At 44.6% G+C, this 25,294-nt stretch overlaps 1 protein-coding gene across 8 annotated transcripts in view; it reads right to left on the bottom strand.

Moving 5' to 3' along the window:
* GTDC1 (glycosyltransferase like domain containing 1) overlaps window positions 1-25,294 on the bottom strand; it is a 302,948-nt gene that overhangs the window by 138,491 nt on the left and 139,163 nt on the right. The window contains exon 1 of one of the 8 annotated variants that reach the window (XM_019480238.1): window positions 16,999-17,063. The exons of the other annotated variants lie outside the window; for them this stretch is intronic. The gene's annotated coding sequence lies outside the window, so the exon portion shown is untranslated. Of the gene's footprint in view, window positions 1-16,998; window positions 17,064-25,294 lie in introns of those variants that run through there. 8 annotated transcript variants of the gene reach the window in all.

Raw genomic sequence — 25,294 nt, 5'->3', positions numbered from 1 at the left:
TTGGAGTGACAGCGTACAAAAACTATGTACTATGTTCACAAAAGCAAAATGCAACGTTAACAAGAAAATGAACCCCATTGCTGAAATATAAATATTGGTGGAGTTCCTCAGATCTATGAATAAGTATTTGCATAGCATTGGCTATTTGTGAGTTACTAAAAACTACAGTTACAGACAGACAAGATCTTTGTGATATGCCAGGATCAGAAAACCAAGGCATTCTTGACTGGAGTGAGATTACCAGCATGAATACTAGACATTTTTTCAATGATAAAAGGAAAAAAATGTATCATTACTCTCTATGACAAAGTTGCCTCGGTTTTGGGATTCCACCAGCACGATGAGAATACTGAAATCTTGTGATACAGGTGAGAGACAAGCAGCTCTGTTGATGGAAGACCAAATTCCCTTACCTGGATTTGAAACATTTCTGGCTAGAGTTTCCTTTCTGGATGATGGAGCATTTGCTTCCTGAGCCTCTTGGATATAACATTCATTTTCCCTTGATTATGTAGGGAGCAATTTTACTGCATATTCTTATTTGCCCAAGCCACCAAGCAATAAGATTCTTTTTGAGAAAACAAACATATGAAAGGGTCTATGTAAGGAAACAAAAGGCTTGAGGCTACATCCAATTGCCCTCAACTTATACTGAGCTTGTTCTTGTGTGGACCAGGTATGTTACACAGCCCTTGATCCCAAATGCAATTATTTTGGGCTTGCTTCTGTGGTGGTATATGTCCTGCCAGCCTGATTTATTTAAAAGTTTGACTTGTATCTGCTTGGACCTACCCACCAAAATAATGACACAGTAAATTTCCTCAAGATAATAACTTTGCTGAGGATCTGATACAAGACAGAAGCATACAAAGATACTTCCTTTGAAAGGTAAAGCACTGTCTTTCCTGCAACAAGAAATCCTATTGAGTAGGGGTTGGCACCTATGGCCCACAGGCCAGATCTAGAACATGGAGTGATTCTTTCTGGCCCACAAAGCTCGGGCTTCTGCAGCATTTCAGTGGCTGGATTTGAAAGGCTGGCTTACCCCAGACCAAGCTTATTTCAGGCCCATCGCTTTTGAAACATTACCAGCACTTGATGTACACTACTCACCAAGATGGCAAATCAGCTGAATCAGTTAACTGATTTTGACAAAAAACATAGCTTACTAGCATCCTTTTTGTCTGAATGGTGACTGACTTTAGATAAGGTGTGCATAAGAAAGAGAGTGAATGTTATTGAAAGTTTCTATGAATGCTACCTGCATTTTCACAAACGCTTGTGAAGCTGATGCTATACTGAAGGGAAAAGATATGTTTTGCTCTGAGATTAAAGCCTAAAAAAATCTGAGCTACTGAACAGGGAAATGGAAATATGGTGTTTCCCATTTACTGATGTGCACTGGTTATAAATAGATGTGTAGATAGCAATGGTTATGTAGTTTGAGGTCTCAATCTTGACTTTTATTTCTTTATGGATCTCTCATTTAAGGTATCAGATTTTATTTTTGTATGTCTGATGTTCCCCAAATATTTTCAAAACCAAAGTAGATGGAAGACAATGTGTCTACCTGCAGTTGGCTGCCTGTGAAGGGTCTATCTATTCAGAAGCCCACACTTTCACAGAAGTCCACACAGAAGCCCACACTTTCTACATTCAACAGGATGCAGTTCAACAAGGAGAAATGCAAAGTGCTGCACCTAGGGAGGAAAAATGTCCAGCACACCTACAGCCTAGGGAATGACCTGCTGGGTGGCACAGAGGTGGAAAGGGATCTTGGAGTCCTAGTGGACTCCAAGATGAACATGAGTTGGCAGTGTGACGAAGCCATGAGAAAAGCCAATGGCACTTTATCGTGCATCAGCAGATGCATGACGAACAGGTCCAGGGAGGTGATACTTCCCCTCTATCGGGCGCTGGTCAGACCGCAGTTGGAGTACTGCGTGCAATTCTGGGCGCCACACTTCAAGAGGGATGCGGATAACCTGGAGAGGGTCCAGAGAAGGGCAACTCGTATGGTTAAGGGCCTGCAGACCAAGCCCTACGAGGAGAGACTAGAGAAACTGGACCTTTTCAGCCTCCGCAAGAGAAGGTTGAGAGGCGACCTTGTGGCTGCCTTTAAGTTCATCACGGGGGCACAGAAGGGAATTGGTGAGTATTTATTCACCAAGGCGCCCCCGGGGGTTACAAGAAACAATGGCCACAAGCTAGCAGAGAGCAGATTTAGATTGGACATTAGGAAGAACTTCTTCACAGTTCGAGTGGCCAAGGTCTGGAACGGGCTCCCAAGGAAGGTGGTGCTCTCCCCTACCCTGGGGGTCTTCAAGAGGAGGTTAGATGAGTATCTAGCTGGGGTCATCTAGACCCAGCACTCTTTCCTGCTTATGCAGGGGGTCGGACTCGATGATCTATTGAGGTCCCTTCCGACCCTAACATCTATGAATCTATGAATCTATAAGGCAGAAGCAGCAAAGCCATGACTAGTGGAAATCAGCACATATATCTTTGGTAGTGATATCAAAATAAATGTTAATGTCTAGCCTTATAGATCACAGGTTAGAAAGAAAGAATTGGTGGGATAAGAGGCCCTTTACTACCTGCTAGTCAGCATTCCCTCTAAGATGTGCAGCGGCGCTGGCATACCTGGCAGCACAGCATGAGCATGCCTACGCAGCCACGCACGCCGCACAGCTTAGAGGGAACGCTGCTGCTAGTACTTCCACATCTGGGCTACTATCCCTCTAATCCATCCATACCCATCTGTTGGGGAAGAGAGGTGGATAAAAGGCATAATAACCTGTTTCAGAAACTGAGAGCAGTATCTTAGGGCATTTGTACACATTTGTATCAAAGGTGTTTTAATTCAAAAGTGCACCACCATTTTCTCAGAGCTGATGCACATTTCACCATTTATACAAATGCACAAAATGCAGCACTGGGCGCCTCAGCTGATGTGCAAAGCAGACTCGATTAATCCTATGTGTATAAATGTCTATACATTAGAGCAGTACACCCCAGAGCAAAACTTAAGAATGACAGTGGAATAGTTAGGACACACACCAGCAGTTCAGCCCAATAACTAGTATTTTAGGTCAGGCAAAAAATCTCAACTCCACCATTCAACCTTTCCAGGGTATCTGAGAAAGGATATACACCTCTGGTTAGGCAAGCTCCAGATCTCGTAACTGTAGTTTAAAATACATAAAATACTGATGATGCTCTTGCCTGAAACAGTTTTTCCCCTTCTTTTTCTCTGTTTTGGTATTTCACCATATAAGTCTCAAAGTCTCGCTTGAACTGCTTGTTTTCCTCTCTCAAGCAAGGAACATTCTCTTGGGGGATGGATGGTTTTCAGGACCTGCCTGTGGCTGGGCCTTTTCACCATTACTTTAGTGCATGTTACACTCAGAAAGGGTCGTCATGAAGACCTGTTAGTGATGTTTATCCACCGAATTATGCTCCAAGAGAGAGCAGGAAAGAAAGATCTGTCCTTGCCCTGCTGCACTCTGAAGATGAGCAGGAGAACCCTCACCAAGGAATCTCTCTCAATCTGCAATCTGCATATTTGTATGGTCCATAAAAAAACTAATTTTTGTTTGTACCTCTCCTAGTGCTTTGTAGAGGAATCCTACTCTTCCGAAGATAAAAGTGAGAGCTCTATTTCTTCGATTACTGTTTTTTTATTGTGCTGATTAGAAGGGAATGAACATTTCTGAGATGTTTTAATTCTTATTCTGTATCACCTGTCTTCTTCCTCTGTCGTGAGATGGGAATAGGAAGAAAATTCAAACCTAGAGGACCGGGAGAAGAAGGAGCATTGTGGCTAACCTTTTGAGGGGGTTTGTTGCCATGACAGAAAGGGTTCAAAACCAGAGTTTTAGAGTTTGCTGAATTAGCCCAGAAAGAGACTTCCAGGGGTCTTACATTTTGTCCAAGGGAGATTCCTGGATGTGGGCTGGATATAGACTGAACCCTACCAGCCATGGAGGTTTAAAGGGAGTCACTAGCCTGCTTGCAGTAGTGGGGGATACCATCTTAAGAGATGTGGGAGAGAGAGAAAGAGACAGAAGCTGAAGTAAATAAAGCCTGACATTTCAGAGATGCCTGTATCTCCACAGTACAGGAATAGATCACCATACAAGCACATTCTGGCCATGGGCCTTCCCTCTCTGTCACGCTGCATTCTTCATGGGAAAGCAGGAACACATGGAGAGTCCCAAGGACTAGAAGATTTAAGAAAATGCTGTCTACTGATAGGTCAGATACTTACATCTAGAAATTGTAAACTACTTCCCTCCATGCCCCAGCCCCTTCCCCCCACTTTTAACTGCAACAGGGAGGCATTGGTCTACCTGCAGCTGAAGAGGCAGATAAAATCTGATGTTTTCCAGAAACGGAGCCACAGCTCTCTGCCAGTCCCACAACCTTTACTAATCCTATCTCAAGGACCTTATCATGAATAAAAACACCTATCCAATGAAATAAGGCCAACTGTATAATACAGAAATACAGCAACAAAAATACTGTCCACACCCCTGCCCTGCCACCCCTCCAAATTCTGGAGGATATTCAAAACCTGTAAAAAAAAAAACCCACAAAGTTCTAATGAGCCTTAAATTCATGTAAGTGGAGTAAATTAAGGCCAAGGTTGATTGTTTTTTAGTTTTACCCAAACCTCTGCTCTCCCCCATTTAAAAGCCTGATACTTTTTAGGACAGAAGATCTGCCCAAGAGACTTCCACTGCATCTTGTGTACTCCAAGAGCACACAAGGAATAGGATCTCAATTACCTTATTAAACAGTTTCACAATTCCAGAATCCATCAAACTGCTTCTGTCCCAACCATGTCAGGGTTCATTGTTTTAAATGCCAGTTTTACAGATTGGGCTTCAAACCCTGTCTGCAAATGTGAATATAGCTGCAGATAGGAGCATGTTTTTTATGACAAATGGATTTAAACATTTTGTAACATCAATTTTGCTCAGATTTCATTTCAGAATGTCTAAAATTCTAAAGTAAACACTCAATGCCTTTAAAACATTTTGTGACAGATTATTCTGTGTTAGCTAACATTTTCAAAAACCCTGGCACCCCAAAATGTCTACCCTAAAGGTTGTAACTGCTGCATAAAAAAGGCTATCTTAGAAAAGCAGGATTCTCCAAAAAAAACTAACACAGTCCTTGAAAAACTGAGACTGTCACAAACCTGAGCAGCTGGCAACTCTATCACCATGAAGTATCCATATGGAAGACCGAGATGTGTCAAACTACCCAAAATGATTTTGGATAGTGTAGAAGATGGAATAAATAATTCAGTATCTTCAACACTTTCAACAGCAGGTAGTAGATATGCTACCTGCTTCTACAATGTGCCAAAATGAAACGTGAATGAGAGAATGTAGCTCTCCCCAAACTGTTTTCATGTCGATATATTGCTCGAGGAAGTTCTCTTTTTTAGAGGCATATGATCCCTATCAGAAGTCTGTCAGTATCAGGCAACAGTACAGATTAAAAAAAAAAAAAGTATAGAAGAAATCATATGTTCATTAAAACTTTTTTAATATGTATGTACCTTTTTAAAAAGGTAGATTTATTGTTTATAAAGCTGTGTTAATGAAACATAACAATTCAAATTTTATACACAAAAATTACTGGAAATTCAAAGGCCACAAAAAAACATTATTTAGCCATCTTATTCGCATGTTAGATTTGACATTCTGCATTAATATAAAACAAACCAGAATGTCCAATGTAGGTAACTAAATTTGCAGTTATAACCATAATTTAAAAACTCCATCAAGTTAAAAATATTTTGTATTTTACCCTTTTCTTTTCTTTTTTTATAAGGAATAGTCAAACTTTAAAATACTATATAATGTTATATTTGTAATTATGCAAGCTAAATCTCTCCACCTGAATATTATACATTTCTATACCAAGGCAAGAAGGTTCCACCAGAATATAGAAGCTCAGTTGCTCCACAACACAGGCTATTGACAATGTATCAACCAGTGTGTTTCGTTCTGCTCACTAGATCCATGTGGAATGGCTGGTCAAACTCAAAGTTTCAGTTCTTCTCTCAAAATCATTACTTGAAACCAAGTTTTTGATGGATTATCTAGATAATAAGCTTCCACAATAGTGAGACCCACTTTCTCAAAAGTTCGGCAGAGATTTCCTCACAACTTAATCAATGCTGATGCTGTAAAGTGGCTCATATATGAGTATATAAAGGAGTTACATGCCACTCAATGATATTTATCACTCAGAAGTTACTCAGGCTGGAATATGGAGATAGCACACGAGCTAATATTCAGAAGTAAATCCATGAGGAATGTCACAGTTTACTCTAGATGTAGACCAAGGGGGCACATCCACACATGCAGGTATGTGCGCTTGCAGCAACACAAATAGCAGTGGCACAAATTTGTGCCAGAGATTTGTGCCTCAGCACATGTGCCTGAACATGCACTTTGGTGTGTGGTAAGTTGTGCCACTTAAGACAAACTGATTATTCCCAGCTCCTCCCAGATCTGCAGCCAGGGGGAACTGAAGGCTGGGGCCAGCACCTGTGCTGCTCTCAGCACTATAAAAATTTGCCCTGGTGAACAGCTCAGGGCTACTTGCTCTCAGGAGCTTCTGAGACCCGGGCCAGCCTACCCTGCTAGTACACATCTTTGAACAGGACCAGGACGGCTCCTGCCACCACCTGCGGCTCCTGTCCATGTGTTGGGCTGGGTTGGGTCCTGCTTCCAAGTGCCCCACACACCATTGGGCGGGGCTGGCTCCACGGAGGCAGGACCTGGTCCAAATCAAACCACGGCCCCTATGTGTGGTGCCGGGACCCCAGGTCACAGCAAGAGTGGCCCGGTCCTGGCTGAAGGCACACATGGCACAGGCAGTGCTAGGTCTGAGATGGCTGGGGTCATGCCATGACACAGGCAGAGCTCAGTCTGAGGCAGCCATGGCCACACTGTGATGCGGGGAGGTGGGGGGGGGGCCCGCTCTGCCACCAGCAGGCCCTGAGCACCCAGCTGCTGCTGAGAGTGCTGTGCAACATCCCGAAGGCAGGCAGGGGACCCCCCGCATCAGTCCCCTCACACGCACACAGTCCCCCCACACACAACTTCCCCACCCCCACATCCCTACTTACTGGGGACGGCACCTGGGTCTGGGTCACGCTGAAGCCTTGCCCTGCTCCTATTTGCCCCAGCACACTGAGGCACTGTGCTGGGGAAGCAGGGGAAAGCATAGAGCTGCTCTGGCCAGGTGCCTTGAAGGACTCAGCCTCTGGTTGCCTCAGGGCATACTGTGCCCTGTGCCACTTTTGTTCCCCGCATGTTTTTTGATACCAGGATATCTCGGTATCAAATTTAGAGTTGGCACTGCAAATACACAGTGCAGAAAACTTGTTTTGGTTCCACCGTGCCTCTTGAAGTGTCTCAAACTGCTTTGAGGCACCACAACAGGCATGTACGTGCTCACCTGGATGTGCCCAGGGTGGGCAAAGCCCAGCCCACGGACTGGATCAGGCCCGCAGTAGACTCCCAGCAGCCCCTGCCACATCACTCTGGCTGGTCTCTATGGAGACCTCAGGAGTGGTGGAGCTGTGACAGCATGGAGCTGTAATTCCTTAAGACTCCATGGAAACTGTCTCAAGTGGCCGTGGCAGGGTATGTGACTAAGCAGGGAGCTGCTCCAGGGCAAAGGCCCCAGCTCCAGCCCATGCTGACACCACCACAAAATCCTAGCTCCAGCCCTGGAGCAGCTCTCCATCCAGCCATACCTCGCCAATGCCGCTTTGGCTGGTCTCCCTGGAGACCCAGGACCCATGTTGTCATGGCCCTACAGCTTTTGGAGTCTCCATGGAGACAAGCTAGAGCAACGTATGCAGGGGCTGCTGGGAAATGGAGTCTGGCCAGTTGGATCTGTCATTTTGCCCACCCCTGATATAGACTGTTTTCAATCACTGACACGTTGCAATCAATTATTTTGAAACTCAGGAGATCTCACAGTTGCTGAGGACTATAACCATGTCCTGTTTCAAAAGAAAATGGTAGAATGAGAGGAGATCTCAAAAATAAATAGTCTTCCAATATCTGGAAAACTGAAGAGTGGCCAAACAAAATTCTACAAAAACTTTCCAAAAATAGTTAATTTCATCCTGGGTAGAATTAAGCATCTATCACAAGAAAGATAGATCCCAAAGTATTTCTAGTACAGACTACAAATGGTAGAGCTTGAAAAGAAAGTTCTAGTGCTATATTAGTTCTTAGTTCTCATGCTATATTAAGCAAGCTTTGAAATATGCATGGACAATATCATGAGCTTATTAATTTATATAGATTCATAGATGCTAGATTCATAGATGCTCGGGTCAGAAGGGACCACAATAGATCATCGAGTCCGACCCTATGTATAGGGTTTGGAGCCAGGGGGGGAAGCAGGGGGGCCTGGAGCCCAGGGAGGAGGGACTTCCACATGCCCTGGCAGGATGCGGGTGGGTCAGGAGTGAAGGGCAGCAGCAGGGCCGGAGGGGCTGTGGCTTGGGAATGAGAGGCAAGGAGGGGGCAAAGGCAGGGCATGGGCATACTGCCCTTCATACAATCATATCACCTCCCCCCACAGGTGTCCCCTTTTATATGTATACACAATACAATTTTAAGTGGAATACATATTGATGGACCATTTTATTTCATTTGCTTTTGGAATATAGGCCTCTAGCTCCAGCACCAAACGAAAGGAAGAAAAAATAACACGTAGAAAGAAAGGCAGCTTGCATTGCAACAACTGTCACATCTAGGATTGCTGACACTGGGAGATAGGGGACTAAACAGAAGGACAGAGAATGCCACAAAAATGCAACAGAGGATTTGGAGAAAGAAAAAACATGTTAAATATATAAATCTTACAGGTATGAACTTTAAAATTCTGAAACAAAGCGGCCAACCCTGCTAAATGGGAAACAAAGCAGCCTTCCAACATTTTGCAAAATATTAACCCATTATATATATTTTTATCTGGTTCATTGTTAAAAATAATAATTTAATTAGTATTGATCTACATTAGTACTAGGGTTGTCAAACGATTAAAAAATTTGATCATAATTAGTTGCGTGATTTAAAAATTTAGTCGCAATTACTAGCAATTTTAATCACACATCTAAAAACTCAAAATGATGCAAAGAAAAACTCAAAATTATGTAAAATTATGCAGGTACTTTGTATGGTTGGGGGTGGGTGTGTGTGGGGGGGGATATTTGTGAAAGTGTTGGGGTCGGTGGGTGTATGTATAGGGTTTGGAGCCTGGTGGGGGGGGGGAAGAGGGGGGTCTGGAGCCCGAGGAGGAGGGACTTGCACGTGCCCTGGCAGGATGCGGGTGGGTCAGGAGTGAAGGGCAGCAGCAGGGCCGGAGGGGCTGTGGCTTGGGAATGAGAGGCAAAGGGGGGCAAAGGCAGGGCATGGGCATACTGCCCTTCATACAATCATATCACCTCCCCCCACAGGTGTCCCCTTTTTTGAAACAGGAAATATGGTAACCCTACAGGAATGCATCTCAGGGGCATATGGAGCAGTGCCCAGCAGGTAACTCTGTGGACAGGAAGGGGCAGGGGAGCAGATCGAAGCCCCCACAGTAAGGCAGGGAGTAGGGCAGGGGCAGGTGTAGGAGATGAAGTGAATAGGACCTTGGGACTGGGGTGGGTCATGGGAAGGAACTGCAGGCAGCTTGTCCAGGGGTATGGCTTCTCTAAGGTTACAGAAGTAGCACTCACGATTCTCTGGCTCCCAACCCAGTGGCCAAATTATTAGCTCATGTCTACTGCTCATCTTATTCAATTGTGTATCTTTGCATCTATTCATATATTTCTATGGCCTTAGTCACTATAGTTTGAATATCTTCCTTTCAGAAAAGTCTGCATCTTTATATGAAAAAAAAGTCTGTTGTCTTACTTAATCAAATTTCTTATTTTATCTTATTTTTTTACTCTAGTTCTATCCAATTCTACTACATATCAAGAAATAGTGGGTGTTTTTACATGTGCTCTGGAAGTGGAAGGGTGCACTATAATTAACGCTCCCACAGCATCTCATGTATCAGTGTCCCCAACTTCAAAATGGCAGTAGAGACACTTTAACTACAGCTCATCAAACAAACTTTAGTTAAAATGCCCCTGCCGCCATTTTGAAGCATGGAAGTGCTGATACACGAGGCACAGAGGTTGCTGGAGGTACACTAATTAGCACACTCTGGCAGACTCAATTAATCAAGTAATTGCAGCATGTCAGAGCAGCCTCTGCACACATCTGCAGGCACCCAGTAATAGCTTAACTTAAGCCATTTAAACTGTAGTTAGGTAAATGCTGATGATTCTGGAGGAAGAGCTGTGCTGCAGTGTGTCCACAGATGGTAGATAGAGGAATGACCTTCAGGGAAAGTTAGATGAGAACTAAGCAGGGGTAACTCTGATGAATAAGCAGTTGTGGACCAAGCAGTGGCAGCAGTCACGGACCAAGAACAAGATGTGGTAGGGAGTGTGCTGGAGAGTATGCACCACCACTGTAAAAAGCCTGTGCCAGCCCCCAGCCATGAGTCTTCAAGTCCTGACCAGCACAGCAGGTGGAAAAAGATGTGAGAATCTCAATGGCTGCAAAGGCAGATGAAGACTGCAGCAGGACAAGATCACCAGTTGTCTTGGCCTTCTTGACATTGGATCAAGGTCCTGTTCTGTCAAGAACTGTGGAAGCTGGTATGCAGCAACTTCTCCATGAAAAAAAAAAATCTTGCATAGGAGACTTCCATGAAAACAGCTTTAGCACATCTTTTAAGCCCTTTGACAACCAGCTAGGAATGATGCAAGCAGGACTGTGAGGTCTAGAAGCTCCTAGTCATGAACTGGCATAAAGGCGGCAGTTACAAGAAGGTCATCTAGCACTTCGTCAGCAGGAGTGCAATTCAGCCACTGTAATTGCAACTGAGCAGCCCTTTTTAGGCTCTGCTCTGTTCACCCCACATGGGGAAAAGGCTAGAAAAGGTGCCCTAAACATAGTTTGCCTACCTTTTTCCTGACTGGATAACTGTGTCTGCAGTCAAAATCAACAATTAATTTTGGGACATGGAACATCAGGACCCTTATGGACAATCCTAACAGTGAATGCCCACAGCACTGTACTGCATTCGTGGCTTAAGAACTTGGGCAACATACACTGACATCACTGCACTCAGCAAGACTCAGTGAGCGGGAGATAAGCAGCTCAAAAAACAGGGAGGCAGTTATACCCTCTTCTAGAAAGGTAAACAGGAAGGAGAACACCAACTTCTACGAGTTGGCTTTACCATTAAGAATGAACTCAGAAACCAACTCAACAAGTTCCCTATTGGAATTAATGAGTGCCTTGTGACTCTTCATCTTAAATTGGCAGGATGCCAATACTCCACTGTCATCAGTGTGTAAGCCCTGGCTCTTGACTGCTGACAAAACCAACAAGGAATTCTACACTGACCTTGATCAAGTCCTTTCTGATGTTCTGGAGAGAAACAGATTTATTCTGCTCAGCAATTTCAAAGCCAGAGTTGAAAGGCACTCTAACCTCAGGAATGGGACCATCGGCAAGGCAGGAGTGTAAAATGTTAATTCCAACAGCATCCTCCTCTTGATAAAATGTGCAAAACATAGACTCACCAGCACCAGCACCCTGTTCCACCAGAAAAGCAAGAACAAGACACCATAGCAACACCTGCAATCTAAGCACTGGCACTTAATTTACTACATTATTGTTCATGCCTGTGATCACAAAGATGCCTACCTCACTCAAGATGTACTAGGAGCTGATGATAGCTGGACTGATCACCCACACGTACGCTGCATTATGTCACTCAAACTGGCTCCGAAACAGCAGCCGAACAGAAGCAATGCCGACACTGAAGGACTCAAAGACCCAATCAAGCAAGATCTCTTCCAACAATGCCTCAACAAAAAACTAGCAAATTCATATCAACAGAAATGGGAGAATGTCAGCAGTGCTTGCGGTGCCTTCAACTCCACTGTCATTAGAGCCTGCAAAGAGACACTTGGATTCTCTACCAGGAAACATCTCATGAGAATGAGAATGACCAGGAGATCCAAGCACCGATTGATCACAAACACAAGGCCTTTTGTGCTTGGCAGAACATCAACTTCAAGCAAAAGAAACTGAATCACCAACAAGCCAAGGCACGGGTCCCAAGAATTACCTGTAATATGAAGAACAGATGGTGGCAAGACAAGGCTAAGGAGATTCAACATCTCGCTGACATCCATGATATGCACACTTTCCTCAGTGCCACCAAAGCCATCTATGGTCCAAAAACTCAGGGACCAATCCTCTTGAGAATTATTGACAGTGGAGACCTAATCAAGGAAAGGGTAGTCATCAATGCCCATTGAAAGGAGCACTTTGAAGACCTCCTGAAATGTGACTCTGTTGTTAACAAAAGTATTCTCAATTCCATCTTGCAACAACTAGTCAGAGATGATCTCAGAATCCCTCCAATCCTTGATGAGGTGAGGAAAGCCATCAAGCAGATGAAGAAAGACAAGGCATCTGTAACAGATGGAATTCCAGCTGAAATCTTCAAGCAGGGGGCAGAAGAGCTCACAACACAGCTCCATGCACTCATCTTTAGGATCTGGATTAATGAAGAAATCCCAGATGACCTCTAGGACATCATGATTGTTAAAGTATTCAAAAAAGGAGACAAGTCTGACTCTGGGATTGCCTTGTGGTCTACCACAGGAAAGATTACAGCCAGAACTCTCCTGAATTGTCTCCTTCCATTTGCTGAAACGCTCCTCCCAGAATTTCAGTGTGGGTTTAGGGTAGTGGTTTTCAACCTTTTTTCATTTGTGGACCCCTAAAAAATTTCAAATGGAGATGCAGACACCTTTGAATTGTAAGTGTATGTATGTGAATACCTTCTAATTGATTGTAGCAATGTTTCACAGATACCTCAGACATAATCTGCAGACCCCCAGGGGTCCACAGACTACAGGTTGGAAACCACTGGTTTGGAGCATCAAGAGACACAACCAACATGATCTTCACTGTTCACCAGTGCCAGGAAAAATGCAAGGAGCAACATAAACATTTCTACTTTGACCTCATGAAAATCTTCAACTCTGTCAACCAAAAAGCTCTGTGGAGGAATCCTTCTGAAGTATAAATGCCCACTGTACATCATTATTCTTGACCTACTAGATGACAGTATGTGAACAGCAGTCCTCAGTAATGGTTATAACAAAGATCCCTTAAGAAGGGAGTTAAAGCAAGGCTGCATCATTACTCCAACTCTCTTCTCAACATTCCTTACATACATCTGACCACCAACAAGCTTCCAGTCAGAGTGGACCTAAACTACCAAATGGACGGTAAGCCATTTAACCTCAGCCGACCCTAAGATAAAGCCAAGATCACTCCGACCTCAATCACCAAGCTCCAGTACACTGATGATGCTGTTGTGTGCATTCGCTCAGAAGCAGATCTTTAGGCAATTGTTGACATCTTTACCAAGGCATACAAGAAAATGAGACTGACACTTAACATACAGAAGACTAAGATACTCCCCATTAATAGGCTTTAAATGAGCAGTCCCCTGATTCAGTAATTCAGATTTATGATGAGACTCTGGAAAATGCTGAGTATTTCCTGTACCTCAGAAGCCATCTGTCACAGAAGGCTGACATTGATGAAGAAATCCAGCATTGCCTGAAATGTGCAAATGCACGCTTCGGATGCCTGAGGAATCAGGGGTTTGAAGGTTGTGAATCAGGTTAAAAACTGAGGTCATGGTTTATCAAGCTGTTGTAATCCCAACCTCATGGTATGGAGTTGAGATGTGGACAACGTACAGGACACATTTCAAGTTGCTGGAGAAGTACTATTAACGCTGCCTGTAGAAGATCCTTTGAATCCACTCGATAGACAGATGCACCAATATTAGTAACCTCTCACAAGCAAATACCATGAGTATCAGGGCGATGACCATCTGACATCAACTTGACTGGGCCAGCCACATCATCCAGATGTCCAACTCCAGATCCCTGAAGCAAGTTTTATTCTACCAGCTCAGTCAAGGCCTACGCTCAGGAGGAGGCTAGAGAAAGCACTTCAAGGATGCTGTAACAGGTTGACTTCCACAGCAGCATTTTAGTGGCCTATGAGGGGCACCCTTGAAGTCTCTTAATGTTTTGCTTCTATCTTTCGTCTTGTACCCCGCCTTTACTCGCCTGCCACATCTTGATGTAAATATTATTTAAATATTCGTACAAGCGGGAGACTGCCTATTGTACTTCTATGTTGGGGTTCTCAGTCACCACAGGCTTTGTCCCCTCATCTTTCTCCAGCTAGGTCTACCAGCTTAAACCCACTAGGTAGGATTTGACTGAGGCTCTGGCTCCTTAATCCTCTCTGGGCCCATGCCCCTCCTTTTGCTTTCACTATGGTGCCAGGCCTTCTGGCCCCCTTTTACTCTGCGCCCCTGGATGCCAAGTTGTTGGATCTTCTGCCTCCTCAGGCTTGTCCCTTTCTTATAGCTCGGGCTACTAGCCAAGATCCCCCTACTGGGACCCAACTTCAAAGTGCTGCAAGCAGCTCTGGGCTACTGGCCCTGTACAGCTGTACCCACTAGTGCATTAGGCCCTTTGGCCTTTTATGACTGTGCCCCAAGGTGCCAATGAGGTCTCCTCCTCCTCTACAGCCTCGACCACAAACCATCAGTCAAAATACAAAACAGTAAGTCCATGAGCTATAACCTCAAAAAAATAAAAATTAAAGAAGGAAGTATGCCAGCTTACATTTTTTCATGGCTCTGTGCTCCTACTTCCCGCTGTCTGCTATGCTCCTCCTTGTGGGGCTGCTGCAGCTTCTCTGGAAGTCATCAGGAGTTCCCCCTAAAGCACCTAGACAGGCAGCCAAGCATCTCCATGGAGCTCTTATGCACAAACTCCTTCCCCACTAGCTGCTGCCTGAGAACTGCTGCCAACCCCAGGGTTTTTATAGTTCTGACTTGCCCCCTTCCAGTCACCTGACTAGCCAGCAAGGCTCAGCTTTTAACCCCTACCCTGCCAGCAGGCTGTGCCCGGAAAGTTCTGGTCTTAAAGGGCCTGCTTTCTGGTAACAGGGCTAGGGTTCCCTGTTACAGATGCCCTCAAGGCCAGCTTGAAAAAATGCAACATCAACATCAACTCATGGGGTACTATTGCTGCAAGACCATGCCAAATGGAGAAAGAGTCTGCTGTAAGGATCTCAGTACTTTGGAACTTCATGGCAACAACAGAAGATGAAAAAGTGGGAGTGGGAGAAACAGCATTAATGGATCAAACCAAGAATCCAGAGCCACCCACCCCATAAAGAAACACGTGCCTGAGTTGCAAACAGAACCTGTTTATCTCAGGTAGGCCTTGTCAGGCATCTTCAGACCCACAGATAAGGCAATCATGGAAGACAATCATCCTCAACTGCAGGGGATTGCCAATGATGAGGAAAATGACTGATCTGCTATAGCAAAAGAATGCATGAATTCCTGTCACTTTGAACAACAATCACAGAAAGTTACTGGGTGTTGATTAGCAACCTCTACTACCCACAAACATTGAACAGGATCAGAGTAGTACTTTTAATCAATGCCTCCAAACAGCATACTTTTCCAAGTATACCTTGCAATGTCTGTAGTATCAGTTTGCATGGAGGTGGGAAAACATAATTATTAAAAACAATCATGTGGGATTGATTTTCTTTATATACCTTTATGTACTGGCTGAAAGAAAGGAAACAACATAACTTTAAAATTAAGGATTTGTATGTAATCTTGTGCTCTGGGGACAGATATTTAATTGATTTTCTACTTTATATTTTTCCTGTTAAACATAAGAAAAGTAAACAAGTCCCCTAAATTATAAGCAATTCCCCTAAATTATGGTAAATGTAAGAGCTGAAGCTTCTTTTCTGATGTCTCCGTAGAATGGTGCATCTGGATATGTCATCTTGCTGTATCTGGGCACAAATAGGTAGATCCGGTATTCTCTGGTGTGTTGTCTTGCTTCTTCCTATTCTTAATGGTACTTTAAAGCAGTTTATATGCCCAGGGAGGCTCAACAGTCTGACATGCAAGAACTGTGAATATGAGTCTCTAATAAAGACGGTCACTGTTACAAAGCAGTCAGTGTAAGGGAAAGAATGTGGTTAAATAGTTCAGGAAAATAGTATTTCCTGGGTCCAAGAGCAACAGTGTATCTGGACATGGCAATGGGGACTAGAAAGGATTAGAAATAAGGATGCATAGTAAGGAGTATTTAAATTATCCAAGGGAATAATTTGGTTTAATTTACTAATTTAAATTAATAATAATAATAATTAATAATTAAATTAACCAAGGGAAGCTTGCTTACTTTGTCATCAACAATCTCAAAACGTATATAATGCAAACCTCTAACTCACAAAAGGTTGATCTGCTATGTCACAATCATGGACCTTTTTCAGTCAGCACTGACAGTCATCTCTGTAAACAAAGAGGGCTCACAAGCGTTAAACAGGATATTTTTTCCAGGATTTGCACTGACTACAATGGTCATATGCTCTGTCTCCAAGAGACAGAGGGTCAAACAGCAATAAGCCATTGATTCCTGGGATGAAATTAGCCATCGAAATGTAGCACAAAAAATATGGCAGCACTATATTCATAAAACCAGAGCTTGTCATCATCACAACATCAATGAGAGAACAAAATGACAGTGAAATCTTGACCACTGATAAGGACAACATCTCAATAACACCCATATATAAGTCTCCAGAGAAGTGTTTTGCATTTGCAAGCCCAGGAAACATAGACCACAAAAAAGTAAAGTAATTTTAATAGCCACAGTGTCACATGGGGTTACAGTGAAAATGATGAGAATGGCAACCTGGTCAAGAGGTGGACCAAGGCACACCACCTAAGCCTGATCCATGACTCCAAGCTACCTACCTGGGTCTTCGAGTAGCTCCTGATGGAGACAAAACTATAATCCAGACCTCAGCTTTGTTGATAGCAATATAGAGGTTATGCCCAAAAAAGACATATTAGAACCTATTCCCCTGACACAGCACAGACCAATCGCTATCAATACAACAGCAGCTGTAACTGCAAATACAAATACACAGATGCTTCAATTTTAAATAGAGAGGCTTTTCTGAAGACCTTGACAAAAAGTAACATTGAACAAGTCTCAGACAACTACAACCTTTATGTGAAACTGCAAAACCTTCAAGAGGTACATATCTCAAGGCTGCAGAACTAAGTATATACCAGCACTTACTCCCACACTAGCAGCTGAATACAAAAAATACCAGCAAATGTTTCAAAGAGATCCTGTAGACCCCAGGTTTTTGTTTCTGTACGATTGCTCTCTTCTGTTATTAAGCATGCACAGTTGAGGCCTAGTTCAGAAACACCTAGAGAAGGTGAACTTTCAACCTCTGTCCTACTTTTCCGTGATTGAGCATGTGCAATGTTTCATTTTGACCCTTAATTGACTTAAAAATTATTGACTGGGGTGCCCTGCTCCTTTGAAGAGCTGAAACTGCTAGGGGAAGAGCCCTAGCAGTGAGTTGGAAGCCCCAGCTGCTGGTTACCAGGGCAGCCAGAACAAGCTATAGTGGCCCACACCTGCCAGCGGTCAGCTGACCGGAAGGGGCAGGGCCTGGCTCATATATAAACCCCAGGGCTGGAACTAGGAAAGTCAGTTCCCTGCTGGCAGCCAGAAGGGAAAGAGCCTCCGGGAAGGAAGTGCCCAGTGACGCAGCAATCGCCTAATATGCTGCACCCAGGGTTAATGGGGCTCCATGAGCTCTGCAGGTACCCTTGCTCACTAGAGACTTAGTGCCGGAGATGTAGTTCGATGCTCTTAAAGGGGCAGAGCACACCTTTGTCTTTTGTATTATGTTATAACCCAGGGGCTTGTGCTTTGCTTGTTGTTCCACAATACCGGTGGTTTGAATGAGGCTAGTAAGAGATGAAGGAGGCCTCATAGGAGGCCCACAGCAATGTGGGGACCCCAGTGCCAGAGAGGGCGCAGCATTTGGGGTGCACCGACCCCAGCACCAGAGAGGGCGCAGTATTTGGGGTGCACCGACCCCAGCGCCAGAGAGAACTCAAGCGCCAGTGAGGCGCCAAGCAAGACAGGGGTGCAGAGAGCCCAGGGAGGACAAGGGGGCCAAATTATAACAAGGCCCAGACCAACATCAAAACTATCAGCAAGGCTTGGGGCGTGGTAAAGGGGTGGTTGGAGCCACACATATCCCACAAGGCTAGGGTGCCCCGAAACACCCATTGTGACGTCTGTCTTGGAGCGGGACCCACCAGGGGTCCGGGAGTCCACGGGGTCAGAGAGTACAGCAAACCATGTCCAAGAGGACGTAAAGGCAGCCTCCCTACTATATATTTTCCATCAAAGACATGGCGGGCGAGAATCGCAGGTGCCCATTGGGCCAACTTGGCACGGTAAGGTGGCCTTGGGGAGATCATGGCCATCCTGCAGGACCACATCCCGTGAAGGACAACAAGAGGTGTCAAACTGCAAGCTGCAAGAGAGGGAGTAATTGGTTGAGGGAGAAAAGAGGGAAAGATTGCTGCAGTTTAGAGTAGTGGAAGGCTTGGTCGTCAAGGAAACTGGAATATCCAATGTCTGACTGGATAATGAAGAAGTGGTGAGTTACCAAGCACCCACTGCTATAAAAAAAACACTGAAGAAGTGTTGTTGCACACATCTGAGTTTGTGTGCATCTGAGAGTGCAAGTCTAAGTCCACGTGTGGCACATCCGACTGAGTCCATGTGAACTCACACATCTGTCCGTGTGCCTGAGAGTTGATGAGGTGTTGAGCCATGGTATATGGTCACTGCTGTGCGCTGAATGGTTGATTTCCTGTGACAGTGGTTAGATCACTCCGGGGCCAGACCAGTGAATCCCTGTGGTGATGGAATGACTGACACAGCAAAGTCTCCATTGAACAGTTGGTTGGTTTCTGTGAGACTAGCCAGAACCAGAATCAGAGAGTGATAAGCAAAGTCTCCCAGCAACTGAGCACACCAGTTATACTAGTGATTTGAGAATCCAGGCACCCGTGAGAGAAGACCCCAGGCTTTGATGAAGAGGGTATCTAGCAGAAGAGCAAAAGGCATCTGCATGGAAAGTCTAATGTAAATATGTCACTCTTCTGTTATAGGTGTGTGCTAATGTCCCTAACTGTTTAATCTAGTTTTGAAGCTGGACAAAATAGCTTACTAATCATTCAGTCCATCTTACCTGCCATTTTCTGCTAAATTAATTAATGAATTTGGCACAACAATGCTTTCTCAGAAGACGCTATTGCGGCAGAGACAGCCCTAACTAACAAGCTCTAAGAAGAAAGGTGACAGAAATTGAAAGAATTGATCAAAGGAATAGATATGACCCACACTAGCAGGAAAGCATGGTTTACCATTTGCAAGCTGAGTAACGACTCAAAGAAAGTGCAGCAACACCACAACATCACAACTAAGCAGGTGGTTCACCAACTTCTGCTCACCAACTTCTGCTCAACAATAAAGCTTCAAACAAACAGCCTAAAATATGGATTAGACAGCAAACTGATCTGTAGGAAAATCATTTTAGCAAGCCATACACAATGAATGAACTTCATACCAGAAAAGTTACCTGAAGAACAGCAAAGCAGCTGGACTCAATGACATCCACACAGAACAGATCAAACACTTTGGTTCTGCAACCAATTTACAGGTATTGCACTTTTTTTAATAATTGCTCATCAACCCTTAGAATACCTAAATTATGGCAACAAGCTTTTCATAGCTCTATTAAAGCCAGGGAAGTATGCCTCTGGCCCAGAGAACTTTAGGCTAGTGTCACTTCTGTGCCATCTTTATAAGCTTTACAAACACCTTATTCTCCATTGCCTTTCACCTCATATCAAACAACATCTAATACCAGAGCAATCCAGTTTCAGACCAGGCAAGTCCTGCAGTAGTCAAATACTAAACATTACCCAGCATATAGAAGATAGATTCAAGAAAGGGATGATAACAGGTGCTTTGTTTCTAGACCTACTGCTGGCATACAACACAGTCAACCACCAAAACATGCTTGACAAAGTCTAAGATATGACACATGACTACCACCTAGTGCAGCTCATCCATTCCCTTTTGGAGAATAGATGCTTTTACACAGAATGATGCAAGAAACAAAGCTGGTGGAGATGAGAATGAAATGGCTTACCACAGGGTAGCCTGCTAGCACCGATCCTTTTTAACATTTATACCAATGACCAACCCATACAGAGTAATTTAAGGAGCTCCGGAACAGCGGCATTGTGGAGCTGGGAGAAGCGGCAGCTCCACATCCAGCTGCTCACTATCCACCCACCCACCCACCCACCCACCCCCGCCACTGATGGCAGCAGCAACTTCTTCGGATCTTGGGCCCATGGAAGTGGAGTGGAGATGGGGCCCTGAATGGGCTGATTTGCCCTGGGCCCCGCACCCTGCTCAGGTCAGCTCTGATGCTGGCGATCTATGCATCACATCACATCACAAGAGAAAGACTTCACCACTGTCAAGAACAGACTGACATGCACATTGAGAAACCTCTCCGATTACTATAATAAGAACCAGTTTTTTACCAACCTAACCAAGACACAAGTCACACCTTTTCATCTACATGACAGAGAAGCCAAGTGGAAAATAAACATAACCTGTGATGGAAACACCTGAACTCTGTGTGCTTGGGGGTTACACTGGACCGAACACTTACCTTCAAAGCACATGTAGAGAAAATGAAAGGGAAAGTCAGTGTTTGCAATAACATACTTTGAAAGTTGGTCACCTCAAAGTGAGGCATGAACCCAACTACATTATGAACCACTGCTATTGCCTTGTGAACGATCAGTTCAGGCCAAGAAAATAGACCCAAGACAGCCAAGGCTGTCCCGGGGGGGGGCAAATCGGGGTGACTGCACCGGGCCCCGCGCTTTGGGGAGCCCGGCAGAGCTCGGTGGAGTGCCCGCGGCAACTCCGCGCTGCCACCGGCTTCATGTCCAGCTGCTCAGCACCCCTCCCCCCTGCCACCGAACCTAGTGACTCCAGCAGCTCGACACCCTTTCTCCCCCCCAAATCCACTGCTGGCTTCATTGGGTCCAGGAGTGGGGCCCTGCACAGGCTGATTTGCCCCAGGCCCCACACCCTGCTCAGGTCACCTCTGATGACAGCTATCATGAAATAACAGGATGTCTCAAACCAACACGAAAAGATAGCCTAGCTGACATTGCACTGCCTGATATCAGAATAAAGGTAGTGAGCCAGAAAGAAAGATCATGGCAGACGGAAAACCCCAGGCATGGTCACGCAAAAGTAACTAAGGGAGTGTGTATACAAAACAAGGGGCATGTGTACACAACACTTTAAAGTGGGCTAAATGCATTTACACTGCTTTAACGGTATCGGTGTTTGCACACATCGGTAGCATACTGCATACTAATTACAGCTGCTATAGCAAATTCAGCAGTGTAATGCGCCTTAAATTACTTGGAGGGCAGAAAACTAAAACTCCAAGGAAGAGTTTTAGTTTGCTGCCCCTACAGTCACGAAGCGAAGCACCAGGCTCCGTACAGCTCAGGGGCTCTACAGGAAGCCCTGCAGGCAGCCTGGTAGCAGCCCAGGAAGGCAGGCTCTGCCCAAGAAAAGCAGCGAGCCTTCTTTTCTCCACTAGACTGCCTGCCTGCCTGCCTGAGCTGCGTGGGAGCCTGGTGCTTCCCTCCGTGGCTATGGTGCTCCCCAGGACTGCCCGAGCTGGGTGCCTGCGGGCGGGTGCTGCCTAGTGGGGGGTTGCCGTTGCCACGGAGGGAAGCACCAACCCCCCCTAAAGTCCAGGGAGCGCTCTGCCCACTGGAAGCTCACCCTCCCCTGCCTGCTGCCAGAGAGGCAGGTAAGTCAGCAGGGTGTGTGCTCAACACAGGGGTTTAAAGGGACCTAAATTGAAGTGGTGTTTTTAAAAACCCATCACTTCAATTTAGGGCCCCCATTTCATCTACACACACCCTAAATGGCTGAAAACACAAAAGAGTTTTGTGACAGTTGTTGGATCATTGGACACAATGGCTGACAGGGAGAGACTGAGATTATGGGAGGAAAGATTACATGCTCTGAAATGGACCCCAAACCCCAGGAGGACCTTCCAAGAGGGGCAGATCTAGATTGGCCAACTTGGTAATGCCAGTATTGCCTGCACACGCAACCCAAATGATCAAAAAGGAACATGATCAAATGGGGCTAATCTAATTTCATGAATATATGCAAGTGTGGTGAAGTGCAGAATAGGGAGCACTTGCATATTTGCCGACTCCTTGGTGAGAACTGTACAAAGGAGTACCTTGCTGCGGCAATGGAAAGAGTCTGGAAAAACATCTAGTTTATGACAAGGACACAAGAAGAGGGAAGAAAGAAAAAGAAGACAACGATGAAGATGACAATAATAACTGTAAGGTGAGCATCAAACCAGTACTTGGGCTTCACAAGTATATTACAAATTCAAACTTATTTGGTTAAAAGGGTCAGCTACCATGTTTACTGAAAACCTGCTAGTACCCAGGGTCCCACTTACTAATGGAACTGGGAATTTTTTTTAGCTGATCATTTATTCACAGCTGAAATGATTTGCAGTATCAGGGCATTCAAAACTATTTGCAAATATGAGCTGAATTTAGTGAACAATTCTGGCTGGAAAAAATCCAAAATCATCAAGGGCTCCCTTTGCTACTTCAGAAGCAAAATGTTTTGATTTGTGGGCTAGTTTCACAAGGACACTTAACTTAGACACAATTCACAAAACCAAGGAGGAGGCTGTGTCCCCCCTGCCTGTCTTCCTCCCCCCCCTGCCCCTTGCACCTTTAGAGTCTAAAGCAGTGCTGCTTAACTTCTTGGCCAAGTGCGGCCCATGAAGCCAGTGCAAACAGCCTATCATCAGCATGTCAGCGCAATGCGCCTACCGTGCATCCCCTCCTTTCCCCTGCCACTGAATTCAGCAGTGAAAATGGATAATAGAAAGGAAAGTATGAGCAGCAGCAGTGTTTACCTGCATTGACATGCCAGCGAGCTCAGAGGTTTCATGTGGCTTTGGAGCACAGGAGCTAAATGCTGCCACTGCTGCTTGGCCTCTCTTTTCACTGCTGCTGAATTCAGTAGGCCGAGGGAGTGGAGGAAGGCAACAGGGCCCTGTGAAAACTTTGGCAGCTGAATGGGGAAAGGCAGTGGAGAACTGTCCTTGGCAACCCCACCATGAACACATGCCCAGGGGCTCTGGCATAGCACAGGGCTGGACAGAGCCCCTGAGGGGTTAAAAATATTATTTCAAAGGAAGTCCCCTTGCAGTGGGGCACAGCATGGTCCTGCTCCCACAGCATTCCCAAAGCACGTAGCTCACCCTTCCAGAGATCCTACTAAAAAACTCGGGAAGCACAGGGAGCTGAAGTAAGGTACAGGACAAGTAGTCATCTCTCAGCTCAAAGACTTCTTTAATTATCTTGTGTAATATGATGGTTGGTCTTATTATTATTCCTTTTTGTAATGATTCTAAATTTTAATTATTTTCATAAAATTTAAAATAATACTACAGAATATAAAACTTTAGACTTTGTATTAGCAAACCTAAAATGTAAGTTTTCCTTTCTAATATTACTTGAAATACTTAATAGCAGGATATGCTACAGTATAGAACAATAATGCTTTTCTATGCGGCTTTCAGCCCATTTCTGATTTGAAGGTTTAGCCCATTTGTAGAAAACATTCAGCACCGCTCCACTAAAGCCCACGGCCTATCACAGGAGAGGCCAGGAGAGCCATTTGGCCCGGGCCTCTCATTCACGGAGGACCTCAAATTTAGACTTTTGATGTTATCTCCAAATGAGGTTATACATACAGACACAGAGATATACTGACAGGATTGAAAGAAGAAAAAAACTAGAAAAGCACTTCTTAAATAAAAAAGGAACATTTATTACAAATTATTGCATTGCATTTTGAGCCTCAAAAAATGGAAGTGGCCCAGGCCTCTCTCAACCTCTGAGAAGGCCTGCTAAAGCCCTATGGTTACAGCACTGACCTAGACAGTGTTAAATCCAAAATAAAATCCCCTTGTCTGCCTGATTATGAGACAGGACTTGAATTTGGATCTCACACTTTTAAGGTAATAACTGTAACTACTGAGATATAAGGTTTTTCTAGGGTTGTACACACTTAGGGTGCCTATACATGTGCTTGGAGGTGGGAGGGGGACTTTTAATTAGAGCAGTTTCCAGAGAATGGGATGCTTTAACTAAAGCTCATTCAACGAGCTTTACTTAAAGCACCCGAGCAGCTATTTTTAAATCTACAGGGGCTTATACATATGATGCTGCGGCAATGCTAGAGCATTCTAATTAGAATGCATTGGAGCACATGTATAGGCACCCACAGTCTCTCCTGTTGGAGTTGAGTTGTTGCACTTTAGATAAATACCCACTGAGCCCGGGAGTATAAGCATGATCCTATAGCCTTATAGTACTTGCATAAGATGGGGGAGATATCTGGCTTTGAATCTTTGTACCTGCTTCATTTAGTTTAGGAAGGAATTAGACAACAAATTCTAATCCAAGAAACACAGTACTACTAACCGTTTTTCTCTAAAAACATCCATATCTTTACACAGGCAGACAAGGTTCTTGGGGTACATCTACCCCAAGAACCTTGTCTGCCTATGTCCTTAGAGCAACATGGCTACAACCAACAACCCTACAGCTGTACACAGGAATTTCAGCATGGCATCTAATGTAAAAAATATATAGGGACACTTGCCATACACGTGAAAATAGAAATTACATAAGGAAGAACTGAATAAAGGCCTAGATATATTCCTCATGGTCCTAGTTCCTGGAATTTTGTGATAGCTTTAGGTACTCATCTGTATTTTATTTTAATTATGATTCTAAAATTATGATTCAAGTGTGTGTTTCAAGTGTATTATATCCAATGAACTTCTGTAGGGGGGTCTTTTCATCTCAGGGAAGACTTCTGGAGGCTTCTGACTAAATCACAGGCTGGCACTATGGTAGGAGGAATCTGTCCAAAGAAGAGTAAGAGTAGACCACTACTAGCCATAGAAAATGGCAGCCCTGCCACTTCAGGGCAGAACATGTTCCTAGCATAGCCACAGCCTGGTGTGTTGCCTATTTCACAAATTATTTTAACCCTGGCCCTGGC

Source organism: Alligator mississippiensis, chromosome 4, assembly GCF_030867095.1.
Source record: "Alligator mississippiensis isolate rAllMis1 chromosome 4, rAllMis1, whole genome shotgun sequence".
Taxonomy (NCBI): domain Eukaryota; kingdom Metazoa; phylum Chordata; order Crocodylia; family Alligatoridae; genus Alligator; species Alligator mississippiensis.
The sequence above is the reverse complement of the archived record's forward strand: the minus strand, read 5'-3'. Positions and strand labels throughout refer to the sequence as shown.